Genomic DNA, 7,880 nt, shown 5'->3' with positions numbered 1-7,880 from the left:
TATTGTTTCATTTTGTTAATGTCGTATGTTAGTTAGTCTATTAGTTGATCCCTCGCTAATCTATTTGACTAACAATTTATGTCTCTCGCCAGTTGTTTATAAACACTTGTATTTTTGTCACGTCCTTGTTTTGTACTTTTGTTTACTTACTGGACGAGTTACATATTATATGATAAATGTTCATTGGGTTATGGCGTTGAAAGAGTTAAAGAGAGCTGAGTCTGCTATTAGTTACTCTTGAGTTACGCACTAGTCTACTTTTAGCTCCATAATATTTCTTGTTGATAAATCATTGTTTTGAATTTATAAAACTATAGTTAGTTATATTAGAATAACAATTGAACCACAAAGAAAACCTGCGTCACTCTGTTCCGAATTTAAGTGTGGCCGGCCTAGTGTTTAAATGTCGTGTGTAGGACGACGTTTGTTGTATAAACTCTCTTCTATTTGATGTCAGAAAATGGGTTACATTAGACCCGAGACTAGTATTGCTTTGATTGTCCAAAAAAACCTAATTCGGACCAGGTTCATTGATCATCTTTACACGTTCCCATAGCACATACTATATTTTTATTTAATTTTAAACTTTTTTTTTCAATTGCAAATTAGCTCAAAATATATATATATTATTTTAACAACTCGAGTCTACGCACAGACCACTGAGGTCCATGTAGACTCTTTTCCAACATTTATTACATTAGTTATTATTCAAGCAGGAGCAAACATTCAACTAGTATTTAAGTTTTTACTATTATAACTTTATAAATTTAATTTTACTAGAATTAATTTACGTAAACAATTTATTGTAATGCTTCAAGACTATATATATATTTGTATTTTATTTTTTTAAATTGTAAATTGTTTATATATTGTGGAAATAAAACTGATTTGATTTGATTTGATTCATTTATCAGTCTCAATGGCAAGAACGTATTAATTATATTTCCAACACTCTTACAAATTCCTTAATTTCTAAACCAAAATTTCCATTAAATGATAGTAACTTTATTGACGTTGCTGAATTACTGATTTATTGAGACGAGTTCTGACTAGGTTGGATTGAGGAGACGTATCCCTTGCCTAAGTTAAGTTACTCGTATTGTTGTTTTCACCAAAGGATAGGCCTACATGAATACTATTAAATATTTTTTTCAATATTTTTTAGAATCTTCGTTAGAAGAAGAATACAAAATTGTTTTCCATTTCATTGCCTTTCCATTGCATCAGTATATATTGTGAAAGTTTGCGGTTGCGAATTGAGTTTCATGCAAAGGACGAATTTAATCAAAACTTTGCCGCTTGCTGCAAGGTGATTTCCATGATGTTAATAACAGATATTCCACACATTTACCGTGTTTTATCTACATCTACAAGTATAAACTACTCATATTACATGTCTAGATATATTTATATCTAAGTATGTTAGAAAGTGGGAAAACAATTTGCTTTATTTTCTCATTTTATAATTTTCAAGTGGGTTACACGAAGAAAACAACTCAATAAGGTAAAGTCGAAAATGTACTCTATTAGTTTTTACTTGGAGGTAGTATCTAGATGTCCATTTACCTAGCGTATACACTTACTGGCCTACAGTGTACAATCAATGTTTGAATCACTTCTCACATGTTAACACTAAACTTGTCCAAGAAATGCCTCTGTCGCATCAAATGTGCATAAGCTTGTTTCCAAAACTTCAAGATACAAGAGTATTTGAATACTGAGAAGCGTATTTAGATTTGCTGCGGTATGAGATGCTGATCGATGTTTAAGTAAATGTGTGAAGAACGGGGGATATGTGGTGAAATCATTCCCTATTTTAGCGAATTTCCCATATAGGGAGTAAGCTATTACCGTAGTACTCATGGTAAGACCTGGACCCGGGACCGATTTACTTTTTTCGTTTTGAGGTCCCTGAGGCCAATAACACCCTCCGTTCAAATACATATATACATGTGTCCGTTAGCGCGATAACTAGTTCAAAAATAATGCGATTTTCATGAAATTTGGTAGTAACGTGTAAGCCTATGTTTGTTCGAACGAGTTCGCGAACCTGCATGATCGGGCTATGGGAACGGGGGTTTATGGGGGAATTTATGGGGTAAAAATTTGCTTTTCCCATTTTTGACTCTAGAAACATAAAATTTCACAATTTATTTCCAGACTATTTTGTATAGCTTAAAAAAATTTGTATATTGGAGCGTTGTTGTATGCCTAACGGTCACGGAGATAATTTAAAAAACTTTAAATTTAAAATTCCCATGTTTTTCTTATTGAGAATAACTATTGTAGTTTTGTTTGTTTATGGATAAATTTTAATCAAATTTGGCAATTTTGTTTATTTAATACTAAGCTATCAACATTTCAACAAAAAACACACCTTCCCTGTAGCAGCAAACCTAGGTACTCACTAAAATTTATGATATTTAAATAGGACATAAATCTGACAATTTTCAGGGAATATTTTAATAGAAATCCAGAGCCCGGTTAATGGAAATTCGCTAGTCTGCAGGTTCGAGGTCTCTTTCTGGGACAAATATGACTTTAAACATACTACGTAGCATCCTTCTCTAATCATTCACTTTTGGGAGGCATTCTAGTTACCACTTTTACTGTACAAGACCCTTACCATCCTATCACACGTATTAAATGTATTATTAAGTCAGTTGTTATATTGAATATTGTACCTAAAATATATCATTAGTCAAACACACATATGTCACAGACTGGTAATGAAATATAATAAAATTATACAATTAAGAGTTAAAACAAATAAGACATTGCATGTTTTATCCCTACTATTAATGTTAATGTAGAGTTAAATGCTGCTTTACACGTTAGGTAGTCTTTACACTACATGAGATTGTACGATCAAACTGACACTGTTGTGAATACTACAATGTAGATTAATAATAAATATTTATTTGTCGTAGGAATACAGACGTGTCATTTATAATGTCGTTTGATGGAGTAATTGCCAGGTCATGCTAGTTATTTTAGGAGCTCTGTTAAAAATACAGGGTGTGGCAAAACACCCGATTTATTTTCTGCAGCCCACGTTCAGTTTCACGTTGTCTGAGGGTGGTGGGTTTAAGTTCGTTGCAAAGCCTACACACTACCATTATCTGTAGTCATAGAACACTCGCGTTTGAAAACGAGTCGTATTTAAGAGTACTGATTCAGTCATTACAACTCAGCGGCAGTCCCATGCATTCTTCTAATTAGGTTAGGTTAGGTTAGGTTAGGTTAGGTTAGGTTAACATGGAGAGGTTCAGTCGAGTAGCACAATGAAATGAAATGAGGCGAACTTAGGACCTCATGGTTAAACATTTCGATAGTTATAGTGAAACTTACGTTAACTAATGCATTCATACAAGACCAAAACAGATAAGTATGGTTAGTTTTCCAATTTCTTATATCTAACTAATTGTCAGAGTTTTGTACAATATTTTAAAAGTTATTAGCAGACATTTTTATGAGTAAAAAATCGTTTCTATCAGAATCTTTAATAAATAAAGCATTCTATTTGGTTTTTTATACATGTATTAAGTTACAGACAGTCATCGATTTTGAATAAGTTTAACAGTTTAAATAACGCCTTGGGCTTTGAGCTTCTACTATCACCATTTAGCACGGAAATTACACAACTTTGAGCATAACGACAGAACATAATATTTGGGGCTTACTGAAACTGCCCTTTACTTAAGGGCAGCAACTGTGCCAAATATAACCATTGAATACTCAATGATTTAACACAACTTGCAAAAATATCCATACAACTTTGACCTAAATCCCAGTTTAACTTATATTTCAATATACAAGTTTCAGTTGATTCATTTGGGAAATGTTTAGTTAAAATTATCTCATACGATATGTTTAATTTACTGGATATTAAACATAACGTATAACCGAACACAAAATGCGCTATTGTACTGCTGTATGCCTGTTTTATATTTTTTATATTACACAACATTAAATAACTTCTTGATCAGCATTGTACGTGTTATTAAATTTACGGAAAGTAAATAAAAGAAACGTCTTATAACACTTTAAACATATATTTACGCTTATACTACTACTCACAAGACGGTAAATATACAAAACAGATGGTAAGTGGTGATCGATTTCGATTGGACACTCCAATCATCATCAGACCCAATAGGCGAATCTATTCTAATCAGCTAATCTAAATCTATCTAATCATTCGCCTATTGGGTCTGATGATGATTGGAGTGTCCAATCGAAATCGATCACCACTTACCATCTGTTTTGTATATTTACCGTCTTGTGAGTAGCAGTATAAGCGTAAATATATGTTTAAAGTGTTATAAGACGTTTCTTTTATTTACTTTCCGTACACAATATTCTCACCTAAAACGTAAATGTTGTTAACATAAAATGTTTTTCGTAAAATTAAAAGCATTGACACGATTGGCTTGTAGATTTTTCTTTATTTCGTATCATGATATATTTAAGTTTTAAATAGGTACACTGATTTTTTATTTTAGTGTCTGCCATAACGTTTTAACATACATATTTTGAACAGGAAAGTTGGATGTCAGAATATAATATACAAAGATGCAAATCCCAATAGCTCTGTAACACAAAGTTTCCATACAGAGAGCCAGGCAGGATTATAAACGCCGAGCCGGATTACTGACTTATCTATATTCACGATAGAAAAGTCGGTATATTCGTGTATGAATAACTGTGCGTCATATGGTCATACAAGTTTTGTTCCCCTAATATGGATACTCGAAACTACTGAATTATTTACTAAATATTCCCACTTATAAATAAAACTAATATCCGACGGTTCCTTTCGTTACTTGTGAATGGTGATTATCTATATTATGAGTTTCGATGTTGCCGCCTTGGCGTTTTGTGGAGGAAGATCTCTGATAAAAATAAAATCCTCCAGTCCAAGAGAGCTGTCTGGAGGTGGACTTTGCATAATCGTATCACAACACTAATATGTAGTAGATAATAGTCATTATTGATTGGCGGTATTTGAACACGGAACGTCAGAGCGGAATTCCCATCCCCCTAATATTCCGTTGAATATTTATTTTCACCGTTACTGTAATCGCTCAGTTACTGACGTAAGATGGTTCAAAAACAGATTCATTAGCATTTAACGTGTTGACATCGTTACAATAGTATAATAAAATTAAATACGTCTTCCAACACTTTGAACATACTGAGAGCAGAATCAAGTCGGTATATTTGACACTATGTACAAAACCAGACGTTTAGCCCATACTACGATGACGCATTCTCAGGCCAAACGTCTCGAAAGATCAAGAATTCAGTGATTTCACCGGTAGCCCACGAATAAAGACTAATAAACATATTTACTTTTATTTGATAAACATTTACTAAATAATGTATAGAATAGATATATGTAATATGTTACATTGTACATGCATTTCGAGTCATACCGGTCACCACCAGACTCAATTGGAGTCTGAAATAATCAAGTTGGCATCCATGCTTGAATAACATTGACTATCGGAATATTCAGGGATGAACAAGTGTGTGTGTAAACTTGAACCAATAGTGTTTTTGGCCTCTGTATTAAGTTTTCTTCCCTATTTAGGAAATTCGGTCACACCGGATGATTATATATTCAAAATTATTTACGTTTAAAAGTTATTCTTAAGTTGTATAGAATATTTCAATTTATAAAAAAATTATTAAACAAATTAATCGAGGTAAGGTATGACTTTTTTTAAACATTTGGGATTGAAAAGGAGAGTTCAATGATCTAGTATTGAAAATATACAGAAAATAAAGTTAAATCTAGGTTTGTATATTATTTAAATAAATTAGATGAAACGATACACGATATATATGCTTATAACGATATATAAGCACTGGAAATAGTAATTTTACAGCTTAAAGAAGAGAAATTAAAGACTACATCTAAAATGTAGATGAATTAGTCGAAAGACCCAACAGAATTATATTCTTAAACATGATTTTACGCGTAATAACTTATACATTATTAAAAGAAGGTTCAGGAATTTAAAGTGAAATAATTAACAATGAAATTGTTTCTTGAATTACATATTTCTGATGTCAATATCCATATACCTGATACTAAATTAAATGGAAATTTTCAAAGTTGTTAGACTGGAATAAATTATTTTTAGGTAAGAGTGCTGAAGAACCCGATTAACTTATTTATATAGTGATATATTTTATAGAGATCATAAAGATCAATAATCTAAAAATGAAAGTGTGGTTAAAATATTGAAAGAAAAAGTGTGGAAATTGCCAAGTTTATAAATCAGGATATCGGAGAAAGATTAATAACTGATATTCCAACAGTTGCTGCAACGTGGTTGAAATGGGCTTGGGAAATGCAAGTTGGATTAAAATGCTAACCTCTATATATGAAGAAAATAATGTTGATTTTATACTGACATTAAAAAAACAAATATTCTGATTTAAAGAATAATAGGGTAAAATTTTAATTTGAAATAAAGCAATTTAATAATGATTAAAATGTTAAGGTATATTATTAACTAAAAGACAAATCTTTTTAAATTGATTAAATTACAAACTAGATTAATCTTTAACAAGGGCACTCGTGTGCAAAAACTTGTCCAAGGCAGAACGAATAATTGATTTATGTTCTTATCAGTTATATTTAAAACAGTGATAAAGGAAGCTGGCCAGCATCATTGAATCTTTAAAAGAGAAGCCTAGAAATAAATGAAGCCCTAAGGGAAACTAACTTTTTGGTTATCAATTATCATTCGTCCAGCCGTAAAAGTCGGCTAAGTAGGGTTGCTGATGAATGGGTGTTACAGCGAAAGCCCTTGTTGTATTATTGTATTAGATATGTGAGTTTAAAGTTTATAATCCCAAATATCAAGAAAGTGGTATATAGACAATCGATTTTACCATTTCATTTAATCAAACACAATTAGTAAAAGATAGCGAGTTGTTAACAATTAATTATTAAATTCATGTTTTAGCCTCTGAGCAGTGATACTGGTTTACTTTGTCTACAGTTCAATGCGTCACGGCCGTTTCGTCATTATAATGCCATCATCAGACACCTTCAGTTAAAGCAGCGTCGTCTCATTAGAAACACACAACACGAACGATATTTTACATTTAAATAAACAGGCTTGTCGCACACACGGTACATGATCTGAACTGGATGCCGACTGGAGGTTAATCCTGCATCGTTCTTGACGAGGCGGTGTTATTCTAAATATACAAATCTTGTTGATAAGTTAGATCCTGAGTTAAGATTATGTACAAAGATCTGGATTCAACTAACACACTTTACAATACTGTATATCAAGAACAAATAGAAAAAAAGCAGTTCGACTCATATTAACATAAGGTAAGTTGGAAAACCATTATCCGTCAATTTGATGTAAAATTATGTATTTTAGTAATAAAAAAGTGTTGTTTCGACGGAAATTAAGTGTTTATTTGAGTAAATAATTTATTTGATTAGAAAAATACCTGTTATATTATTTTTTAACCTTTCATATAATAGTAAGTTTATTTCAGAATTTATTCTAGAAATGAAAAACGTCCTATCAAGCTATGTTAATACTTTTTCCACGAGTACAGGCTAGAGACAGTGGTAAAAAGACAAAGCAAGGCTCTCAACCAATCAAAGCCTCAAATATTTGCTCTTAACCGTGGTTATACAGTATACAGCTAATCTGTAACATTTTACCCTATTTTCAGTTAGTATGTGACGTAATCAAATTCCGTCAAATCTAGTTTATTCTCCCCACTTAGGATAGGTATGTTTTAGTGAATTTCCCTAGAGGCCAAAAACAACACCATCCGTTCAAATTCATATGTATATATATATTACTCATGGTATGTATGTATATACATATGTGTGC

The sequence above is a fragment of the Macrosteles quadrilineatus genome, unplaced genomic scaffold (assembly GCF_028750875.1).
Source record: "Macrosteles quadrilineatus isolate MER2022 unplaced genomic scaffold, UCM_ALF_1.0 Scaffold_7__1_contigs__length_78375512, whole genome shotgun sequence".
In the NCBI taxonomy this organism is placed as follows: domain Eukaryota; kingdom Metazoa; phylum Arthropoda; class Insecta; order Hemiptera; family Cicadellidae; genus Macrosteles; species Macrosteles quadrilineatus.
Note: the sequence above shows the minus strand (reverse complement) of the source record.